Below are 11098 nucleotides of genomic sequence, written 5' to 3'. Positions count from 1 at the left end.
GCACCTTCCTGGTTTATGTGGCTCAGTTCCAGGTTGGGCAGCGGCTTTACCAGCAAAGCCACGCGGGGAGCTGGAAACGCAAGTTTGAAGAACATGGGGGCAATTTTAACCTAACCCGCCCATTGGGAAACCGACGGGGATCGGGTGCAACGCTGATTTTACACCCCGCTTGCGTTCATTGACTCCAATGAAGAGTAATATTGGGCAGTGTGTAAAACTGGCGTTCCACTTGATCCCATGGATTTCCCGCCTGGTGTTAGGTTAAAATGACCCCCCCGCCTCAGCTGAAAGTTTCTCACAAGATTCCCCGTTGAAGTTGTGCCATTCTCGGTCGAGAAGGAAGGGGAAGCTAGCCTGCGTAGGGGATTTATTCCTATATCTTAGTGCCTTTGGGAGATTACTAGCCTCTTGATCAATTTAATTTCTGCCACTACGGCCAGCTAAGTGAGCTATGTAAATACTCTGACGGCCTCTAGTGGTAGATATACAATACTGCAATTCCAAAATGCATATTTTATCTTTTGTTTTCCTCTCTCCAATTTTCTCCCCTCTTCTGAAGGTGCTGGGGCACTGTTCAGTGGGCACTGGCTGACATCTGGTACTTCACCCAAAGTGATTATTTATCGTGATCAAAAGCAAAATACTGCGGATGCTGAAAATCTGATATAAAAACAGAAAGTGCTGGAGATGCTGAACAGTTCTGACGAAAGGTCTTCGACCTGAAACATTAACTCTGTTTCTTTCTCTACAGATGCTGCCTGACTTGCTGAGCTTCTCCAGCATTTTCTGTTTTTGTCATGTGATAATCGATTGGCTAGGCAGGGGTTGTTTTCTTGAGAAAAGATTGGATAGGCTGGGGTTGTTTTCTTTGGAACAAAGAAGGCTGAGGGGAGATTTAATTGAGGTATATAAAATTATGACGAGACTAGATAGAGTGGATAGGGAGGACCTATTTCCCTTAGCATAGAGGTCAGTGACCAGGGGACATAGATTTAAAATAATTAGTAGAAGGATTAGAGGAGAGCTGAGGAGAATTTTTTTCACCCAGAGGGTGGTGGGGGTCTGGAACTCACTGCCTGAAAGGGAGGTTGAGGCAGAAACCCTCAGCTCATTTAAAAAGTACTTGGATGGGCACGTGAAGTGCCGTAACTTACAGGGCTATAGACAAAGTGCTGGAAAGTCTGATTAAGCTGGATAGCTCTTTTTCGGCCGGCATGGACACGATGGGCCAAATGGCCTCCTTCCGTGCTGTAACTTTCTATGATTCTATGTGTGGGCCTCAGCAAGCCATTTGACTTCAGCGGGCCTCACAACTGAGCCCAATCCTATCCTCACCCAATATCCACAGATCCACACTTTCCAGTAAGGCATCACTGGATAGCAATACAAAGCGGGAAAACCTGACCCATAGACAGGGGTCAGATGAATGCGTCCTATCACTGCACTATCTGAGATAACTAACTTAGCACAGGCTGGTGATGAAACTTATGGTAATGTTCAATGGACACTGGTTAACTCCTGGTGCTTTACCTGTTCCTGCTCTCCATGGCTCAGTAACACAGACAACAGTGAACACAGAATTGGAGCAAGTTCATATTTTCAATTTCTGATCTTACCTGCCATGTCACCACATTAATTACGCTTAATAATTTTAGCATCAACGACTGTAAATACAAGTACAGAATCATTTATTTTAGATCTGGGGTGACCAAGTTGTGTATAAAATTTCTGTCCAGTACACAGCCTGTTCCAAAAGCAAATTCCTTCAAGGAAGATCTATTTTTGGGGCAGTTCAAAAGTTTCACAAGTAAAGTTCTGCCATGTGCCCTCCAGTTGCAGAAAGTTTGGTTTCACAGCTGGCCAATTCACTTTTGGGTTTTCACTCGTTCTTTGCTCTTTGCTCTCCCAAAGATTGAACTTGTTTTTTGTCTGCTTGCTGAAATACAAAAGGACAATGATTAAAAGGCACTTTAAAAAGTAAATCCAGGGCATCTTACACTTAACCAGCATAAGTGATTTATTGCCATTCAGTAACTGGTATTTCTAACGCCGCGGGGACTTTAGATATTCGGGCAGCCAATCGAGCCACAGGCAGTGAGTTTAGAAATTCGGAGGATTTGTCACGAGCTGTCCCGCCGTGCAAAATGTTATTTACCACTGAAAGGCTTCAGCTTTATTCATTGAGAGCAGAGACTTAGCACTGGATGGAATAACAAAACGTCAGGAAGAAAAGAAGGCGGAGGCTACAAGTGATTTGAATGATCAGAATTTAAGAAGTTTCAATGTGTCGGGGGGGAGGAGGTTCATAGAATCATAGAAAGGTTACAGCATGGAAGGAGGCCATTCAGCCCATCGAGTCCGTGCTGGCACTATGCAAGAGCAATCCAGCTAGTCCCACTTACCCGCCCTATCCCCGCACATTTTTTCCTTTCAAGTACTTATCCAGTTCCCTTTTGAAGGCCATGATTGAATCTGCCTCCACCAGCCTCTCAGGCAGTGCATTCTAGATCTTAACCACTCGCTGTGTAAAAAGTTTTTCCTCATGTCACATTTGGTACTTTTGCCAATGACCTTAATTCTATGTCCTCTGGTTCTTGACCCTTCTGCCAATGGGAACAGTTTCTCTCTATCTATTCTGTCTAGACTCTTCATGATTTTGAATATCTCTAGCAAATCTCCTTTCAACCTTTTCTGTTCCAAGGAGAACAACCCCAGCTTCTACCATCTTTCCATTTAACCAAAGTCCCTCATCTCTGGAATCATTCTGGTAAATCTCTGCTGCACCCTCCCTAAGGCCTTCACATCTTTCCTGAAGATGGTGCCCAGAACTGGACAGAATACTCCAATTGTGGCCGAACCAATGTTTTATAAAGGTTCATCATGACTTCCATACTTTTGTACTCTATGCCTCTATTTATAAAGCCTGGGATCCAGTATGCTTTTTTAACCGCTTTCTCAACCTGCCCAGCCCCCTTCAACGATTTGTGTACATATACCCCCAGATCTCTCTGTTCCCCTTTTAGAGTTGTGCCCTCAAGTTTATATTGCCCTCCCCTCGTTCTTCCTACTGAAATGTATCACTTCGAATTTTTCTGCTTAAATTTCATCTACCATGCCACCATCTTGTCTATATCCTCTTGAAGTCTATTACTATCCTCTTCACTGTTTACTTACTACCCTTCCAAGTTTTGTGTCATCTGCAAATTTTGAAATTGTGCCTTGTACAACCAAGTCCAAGTCATTAATATATATCAAGATAAGCAGTGGTCCCAGCACTGACCCCTGGGGAACACCACTGTACACCTCCCTCCAGTCTGAAAAACAACTGTTCACCACCACTCTCTGTATCCTGTCACTTAGCCAATTCTGTATCCATGTTGCTACTGCCCCCTTTATTCCATGGGCTGCACCTTGATGATAAGCCTACCATGTGGCACTTTATGAAACGCCTTTTGAAAGTCCATATACACCACATCAACCGTATTGCCCTCTCTGTTACCTCATAAAAAAACTCAATCAAGTTAGTTAAACATGATTTGCCTTTAACAAATCCATGCTGGCTTTCCCTAATCAATCCACACTCGTCCAAGTGACTGTTAATTCTGTCCCGGATTATTGTTTCTAAAAGTTTCCCCACCACTGAGGTTAAACTGACTGGCCTGTAGTTGCTGGGTTTATCCTTACACTCTTTTTTGAACAAGGGTGTAACACTTGCAATCTCCAGTCCTCTGGCACCACCCCTGTATCTACAGATGTTTGGAAGATTATGGCCATTACCTCCGCAATTTCCACCCTTACTTCCCTCAGCAACCTATGTATCCCAGCCGGACCGGGTGACTTATCTACTTTAAGTACAGCTAGCCTTTCTAGTACATCTTCTTTATCAATTTTTAACCCATCCAGTATATCAACTATATCTTCCTTTACTGAGACTCTGGCAGCATCTTCTTCCTAGGTAAAGACAGATGCAAAGTACTCATTTAGTATCTCGGCCATGCCCTCTGCCTCCATGAGTAGATCTCCTTTATGGTCCCTAATTGGCCCCACCCTTCCTCTTACTACCGGTTTGCTGTTTACATGCCTGTAGAAGACTTTTGGATTCCCTTTTATGTTGGTCGCCAGTCTAGTCTCATACTCTCTCTTTGCCCCATCTTATTTCCTTTTTCACTTCCTCTCTGAACTTTCTATATTCTGCCTGGTTCTCACTTGTGTTATCAACCTGAAATCTGTCATACGCCTCTTTTTCCATTTCATCTTACTCGCTATCTCTTTTGTCATCCAGGGAGCTCTGGCTTTAGTTGCCCTACCTTTCTGCCTCGTGGGACTGTGCCTAGACTGTACCCGAACCATATCCTTGTTAAAGGCCACCCATTTTTCAATTACAGTTTTGCCTACCAATCTTTGATTCCAATTTACCCGGGCCAGATCTGTTCTCATCCCATTGAAATTGGCCCTCCTCCAATTGAGTATTTTTACTTTAGAGTGGTCCGTGTCCTTTTCCATAGCTATTCTAAACCTTATGATACTATGATCGCTGCTCCCTAAATGTCCCCCCACTGACACTTGCTCCATTTGACCCACCTCATTCCCTAGAACCAAGTCCAGCAATGCCTCCTTCCTCATTGGGCCAGAAACGTACTGGTCAAGAAAGTTATCCTGAACGCATTTCAAAAATTCCTCCGTCTCTTTGCCCCTTATATTATTATTGTTATCCCAGTCTATATTGGGACAGTTGAAGTCCCCAGTTATCACTAATCTATAGCTTTTGCACCTGTTTGAATTTCCTTGCAAATTTGCTGCTCTATATTCATAGAGTTAATGCAAGAATACTTGGCACAGTGCATTAAACTGAGGAGGGGGGACTGAGGACAAGGTGTTATTAGGTCTAGTATTTTGTTGTATGTAATAGCTAGTGCAGTGTTACTGACTTTCTGTTGAGGAACATAATTGAGCCAATGTTTTGCTCAATGGTCACTCTCCAGAATGCTGCAATGTGCTGCACCAAGTGATGGGATGCCTCCGTATCCCCACGTGCTCCCAATTTCAAGCGTCTTGCCAAGTGGAGGCCACTCACTTCCCCGTGGGAAGAGGAGGAAAAATAAAACTAGAGGACCAGTCATTCTATTTCAATACCTTGGGAGTACCTTCACCACATGGACCGCAACGGTTCAAGAAGGCGGTTCACCACCACCTTCTCAAGGGCAATTAGGGATGGGCAATAAACGCCGGCCTTGCTAGCAACGCCCACATCCCCAGAATGATTTTTTTTTTAAAATAGGGCTCTTTCATTGACTGTGTGGAAGCTGGGATAGAGTTTTAATGGTTTTGTGCTGTTGTGTTAGTCTGCATAATTCATTGGAATAGAAGAGAGAGAGAAAGAGATAAAAATGATCTCTGTCAGTTCTTCCCCAAATAATTCTGCATGTTAGAACAGTGGTGCCAAATGAATAAATTGTCAATGAAATCGCAAGTGTTGGCAACACTAAAGATTATGAATATTTTTTTTAAATTAAACTAAAAACTGTTGAAAATGTGATTTGGGATCAAAAGCAAAATTAGAAAAAACATAAATTATTAGGGATATTTGAAGGAACTAAAGGAAATGATTTTCAAATATTAAAAGTGAGATAGTGGGAGATCCTTTCTGTTTGGCGTGTGCCAAGGAGATGCAAGAGATAATACTATCATGATAATATTAGTGATAATATTATAATTATAATTTAAAGAATAGAATGTTTCAGTATTCATAAGTCCACAGGATCAGATGAAATGCATTTAAGAATATTTTAAATGAAAGCCACTGAGTCTGAAATCTTTCATCATTTGTTTAATACAGGGATAGTATTAGAAGATTGGAAATGTTCCGGCTTAGGTCAGAAGCATGATCCTGAGCTTAGCGGGCCTTGCCAGCGACACCCACATCGCGAGGATGAATTTTTAAAAAACCATAGGCCTGTTTTATGTAGCTCGGCCTAATTGCTGGTTAAACTTTCTGTGGATTTTAATTTGATTTATAAATAACAAAAAAATAATTCAGAGAAACTAAGCTCTACACCAAAAGGGAATGTTGGGGTCACCGGGCCCTTGCTCTCTGCTAAAATTAAAATTTAACCAACATTTTGGAAACAAGTCAAGAGAGCTTTGCAGAGCTGAGCTGCCACCGGGCAGAGAGTAATGTGGGAGCCCAAAGTATAACTTGAGTCTGCCAGCTCCACACTGCGCGCAGTAGGTCTGAAACTTCTACCTGTAGTTCAACTGACCTTAAAGTTCTGAAATCTTTCACATTTATAAACATTTCATTCAGCCTCTACGACCACAGATGCACAACTCCTGGTCCGTCCCCAAAAACTGACCCCCATTTCATTAACAGTTCTCGGTGCAGGGATGGATTCCATATTACAAACTGTACTCCAAAGGAACTTTGTGTCCCATTGAACACCCCTTCATTCGAGTTATCTTACTTTTCAGGCTCGAGGAGGTGACCTGGTCGGTGTTCAATGTTGTTAAAACTGGAAAAAAAGAAGAGAGTTAGGGGATATTCGTAGAAAACCTATAATATCTACCTGCTGAGACTTGCTGCTGTCATCAGCTGTTACCTTTCCCAAGGCAAACAACAACTTGCATTTATGAAGCACCTTTAAAGTAGTAAAATGACCCAATGTGCTTCACAGGAGCGATTATCAAACAAAATTTAACACTGAGCCACATAAAGGGATATTAGGACAGGTGACCAAAAGCTTGGTCAAAGAGGTAGGTTTTAAGGAGTAACTTAAAGGATGGGAGAGAGGTAGAGATTCGGAGAGGTTTCCGGAGGGAAATCCAGAGCTTAGGGCCTAGACAGCTGAATGCACGGCCACCAATGGTGGAGCGATTAACATCGGGGATGCCCAAGAGGCCAGAATTGGTGGACCGCAGGGGAAGGTTCCAAGGTTCAAGCCCTCTTCTGCAGAGTTAGCTGATCTCAGCTGGGGCAGTATGTTTGATCTCAGTGCCGACGGGTCAGGGACAGAAAGATGATCTAAGGCTCACATTCCTGTCGGAGGACCTTCTTGTGGGTCTGCTCCTGGGCCTGGCAAAGATGACAATTCACAGGTCAGGATAGATGTGGCCCGCGGGGTGGGTCGATCTGGCTGCCTGCCTCTCTTCTGCGCCCTTCTCCGTGCCAGGGTGGCCCTGGAGAGGGAGCATGTGGTGTCCACCGGGACACTTGGGGCCTTCCATGACCGGTGGGCACCACAGTAAATACAGTGTCTAATTGACACCCATAATAATATTATGCATACTACTGATGTGATCTGGATATCAAGCTGAGGTTGGGTCAGCAGTGGCCTGTTGGTGTATGATGCTCTGTATGATTGTAATTACAATTTAAAGTATGCCAATGAAATAAAGAATGAACTAGATGATTTCGTAACATTGCTGAGGCAACTACCAGGAACTATTTCTAAATGAATTGTTGAAATTTTCAGGGTGACACAATTATTGGCAGGATGCCAGGATAGCTCCCAGTGCTTCTCATATTCTGTGGGTTAAGAACATAAGAAATAGGAGCAGGAGTAGGCCAATCGGCCCCTCGAGCCTGCTCCGCCATTCAATAAGATCATGGCTGATCTGATCCTAACCTCAAATCTAAATTCATGTCCAATTTCCTGCCCGCTCCCCGTAACCCCTAATTCCCTTTACTTCTAGGAAACTCTCTATTTCTGTTTTAAATTTATTTAATGATGTAGCTTCCACAGCTTCCTGGGGCAGCAAATTCCACAGACCTACTACCCTCTGAGTGAAGAAGTTTCTCCTCATCTCAGTTTTGAAAGAGCAGCCCCTTATTCTAAGATTATGCCCCCTAGTTCTAGTTTCACCCATCCTTGGGAACATCCTTACCGCATCCACCCGATCAAGCCCCTTCACAATCTTATATGTTTCAATAAGATCGCCTCTCATTCTTCTGAACTCCAATGAGTAGAGTCCCAATCTACTCAACCTCTCCTCATATGTCCACCCCCTCATCCCCGGGATTAACCGAGTGAACCTTCTTTGTACTGCCTTGAGAGCACGTATGTCTTTTCTTAAGTATGGACACCAAAACTGTATGCAGTATTCCAGGTGCGGTCTCACCAATACCCTCATGAGGAAGGTGATTTCAAACATTGTACGTACCAGTTAATGGACACGTTTGTTTACAGTTAATATGCATTTGCTTAATATGGACTTACTCGATAATGGGAACCTTTTGCTTTTTTCCCTTCTGCACTTCAGTTTTACCAAACACTTTAGTGTGCATTTATTCAGGGATAAACGCTAATCTGAACCCTTCCCATTACAGTGTTACATGTTCTGTTCATTCTCTGGTATTTTGCACGGTAATGGTTTTACCTTCCGTCTTCACATTTTCGGCAGCCTCTGTGACTTTCTTATCGAGTTCATCCACCATGGGTTTATGTTTGTAGAAGAAGGGGCGGATGATTTTCATGTAAATTATACGAGAACCATTCCAATTGACTGGGGCCATGCACCACATCAGAAAGAGACTCTGGAGAATAAAAAAATAAGACTGTTACCTATGGAGCAGACATTTGGGGATTGTCTAGTGTCAGTGGCTTGAACAGTGGACTTTCATCCCTTAGACCTGGGTTCAAATCCAACTCAGCCTGATACAATTAAAGTTTTGCCATTTCAATTTTGGTTAGATAAGCTAAAATGGGCCAAACGGTTTTCCTCATCTGTAGTCATATTGAGACCTTGTGAAGTGGTCGTAACATCAGTTTATATCGACAGAGGGAGGGAGCAGGAAGGCTTGTCCATGACTCTTGGACATTGTTGACTTTGCTTTTGCCATGTCAGTTTATAGTGACAGGAAGAAAAATCAAAAATGATGTCTGCATTGTTTGGAAACCTACCACAAAGGTATGTTTCAAGTCAGTCTTTTTGGCTTTTGTTCAATTTATAATGACAAAAAGGGGGTGGGGGAGGGAATCACATTGAATCAGCTTATATTTTCTAATATAAATGGAATATTAAAGAGAAATTGAACTGCACACGCTATGTTTGATACTCTTTATGGGCTCTCCAAAGTAAGCTGAAAATTACTGATTGTCACAGGGCAGAGATGAAACCTGTTACATACCTTCACTTTATGATAGGCTGGAAACGAGTAGAGGGAGACGCCTGTCACACATTCAACTATAGCAAATGTTCCATATATCACCCAGTACGTAAGCCACTTCAATTTATCCTCTTTATTGGCATTTTCAATAGCTAGAACTCTGAGAAAGCCAAAGATTAAGGACAGTTATATGAATCTTACTGGATTGTATTAGGACATTATTAGTGTGAACACTAAGCATTTCATTTTTAAAAAAAACTCTTTCAATTTTTCCTTTGCATCTCTTGTCTTCTCCTGAAGGTGCTGACTCTTGCTGGGGTATGGTTCCACAGGTACCAGCACCCTCCAGTCCCAAACATGCATGTGTGCCATTCTTCATATGGGAGTTAGATGAATGTTGGCAGCTATTTGACAGTGAAGGGGGAATCATAGCCAAACTTGATCCTGTCCTCATCTAGTGCCTACACTCACACTTAGCAACAGTGGTTTCTAGATATCAATCAGGAGTGAAAACCCTACTTGTTTTTCCTGCTCTGTAGGGTAGGGGTGCTGAGGACAATTGTAAGGCCCTGACTGAAATCCACCAACTCGGCACAGATCAGATATGGAAACTGGAACTTTCCTGGTCAGTAACACAATAGGCAGTGCATACTGAAGCCATTTTAAAAGCTACTAATAGCTAAAAGACAGCAGATAGCACTTGTGAGGAATTATTAATAACTGTTCTACTGAAAAGTGGTTTGTTATTTCCTTCAGTTACAGAATGTTCCAGATAATTATAATACTGAACGGTGATAATCCAGGATGGAGGGCAGACAGAGGCATCTTGAGTGTAACTGATTATGTGGCACATTGTACTTGAGACCCAATATTGGTAAGTCCCTATTTCAGGTTGTGTAAAGCCAAGTATAGTCAAGCTAGGGAGCAGACTAACAAAGTACTCACACTTCCTCCCCCTTGCTGAAGCACAATTTGCCTTGCTATTGGAACCTGCTTAGTTCTCATTTTCTTTGATAATTTTTTATTCCACTTCTGTTTTTCACAGAGGAAGGTAAGCAGGACATTTGCTTGAGTTCTTTGAGGACATAACGTACAGGGTGGATACGGGGGAACCAGTGGACGTAGTGTATTTAGACTTTCAGAAGGCATTCGACAAGGTGCCACATAAAAGATTATTGCTCAAGATAAAGAATCACTGGATTGGGGGTAATATTCTGGCATGGGTGGAGGATTGGTTATCTAACAGGATGCAGAGAGTTGGGATAAATGGTTCATTCTCGGACTGGCAACCAGTAGCCAGTGGTGTTCCGCAGGGGTCGGTGCTGGGTCCCCAACTCTTTACAATCTATATTAACGATTTGGAGGAGGGGGCCCAGTGTAACATATCAAAGTTTGCAGATGATACAAAGATGGGAGGGAAAGTAGAGAGTGAGGAGGACATAAAAAACCTACAAGGGGATATAGACAGGCTGGGTGAGTGGGCGGAGATTTGGTAGATGCAATACAATATTGGAAAATGTGAGGTTATGCACTTTGGCAGGAAAAATCAGAGAGCGAGTTATTATCTTAATGGCGAGAAACTGGAAAATACTGCAGCACAAAGGGATCTGGGGGTCCTAGTGCAAGAAAATCAAAAAGTTAGTATGCAGGTGCAGCAGGTGATCAAGAAGGCCAACGGAATGTTGGCTTTTATTGCTAGGGGGATAGAATATAAAAACAGGGAGGTATTGCTGCAGTTATATAAGGTATTGGTGAGACCGCACCTGGAATACTGCATACAGTTTTGGTGTCCATACTTAAGAAAAGACATACGTGCTCTCAAGGCAGTACAAAGAAGGTTCACTCGGTTAATCCCGGGGATGAGGGGGTGGACATATGAGGAGAGGTTGAGTAGATTGGGACTCTACTCATTGGAGTTCAGAAGAATGAGAGGCGATCTTATTGAAACATATAAGATTGTGAAGGGTCTTGATCGGGTGGATGCGGTAAGGATGT

General features: G+C 42.9%; 1 long non-coding RNA gene across 1 annotated transcript; it reads right to left on the bottom strand.

Annotated features, from left to right (window-relative positions):
• Window positions 1–1748: 1748 nt before the first annotated feature.
• Window positions 1749–8524, bottom strand: LOC137299784 (uncharacterized). The gene is made up of 3 exons (XR_010957984.1): window positions 8374–8524; window positions 6462–6509; window positions 1749–1936 (listed from the first exon to the last, which is right to left on the bottom strand). It is a non-coding gene; the product is annotated as an uncharacterized lncRNA (long non-coding RNA).
• Between the last annotated feature and the right edge of the window lie 2574 nt (window positions 8525–11098).

The sequence above is a fragment of the Heptranchias perlo genome, chromosome 29, assembly GCF_035084215.1.
Source record: "Heptranchias perlo isolate sHepPer1 chromosome 29, sHepPer1.hap1, whole genome shotgun sequence".
Classification (NCBI taxonomy): domain Eukaryota; kingdom Metazoa; phylum Chordata; class Chondrichthyes; order Hexanchiformes; family Hexanchidae; genus Heptranchias; species Heptranchias perlo.
The sequence above is the reverse complement of the archived record's forward strand: the minus strand, read 5'-3'. Positions and strand labels throughout refer to the sequence as shown.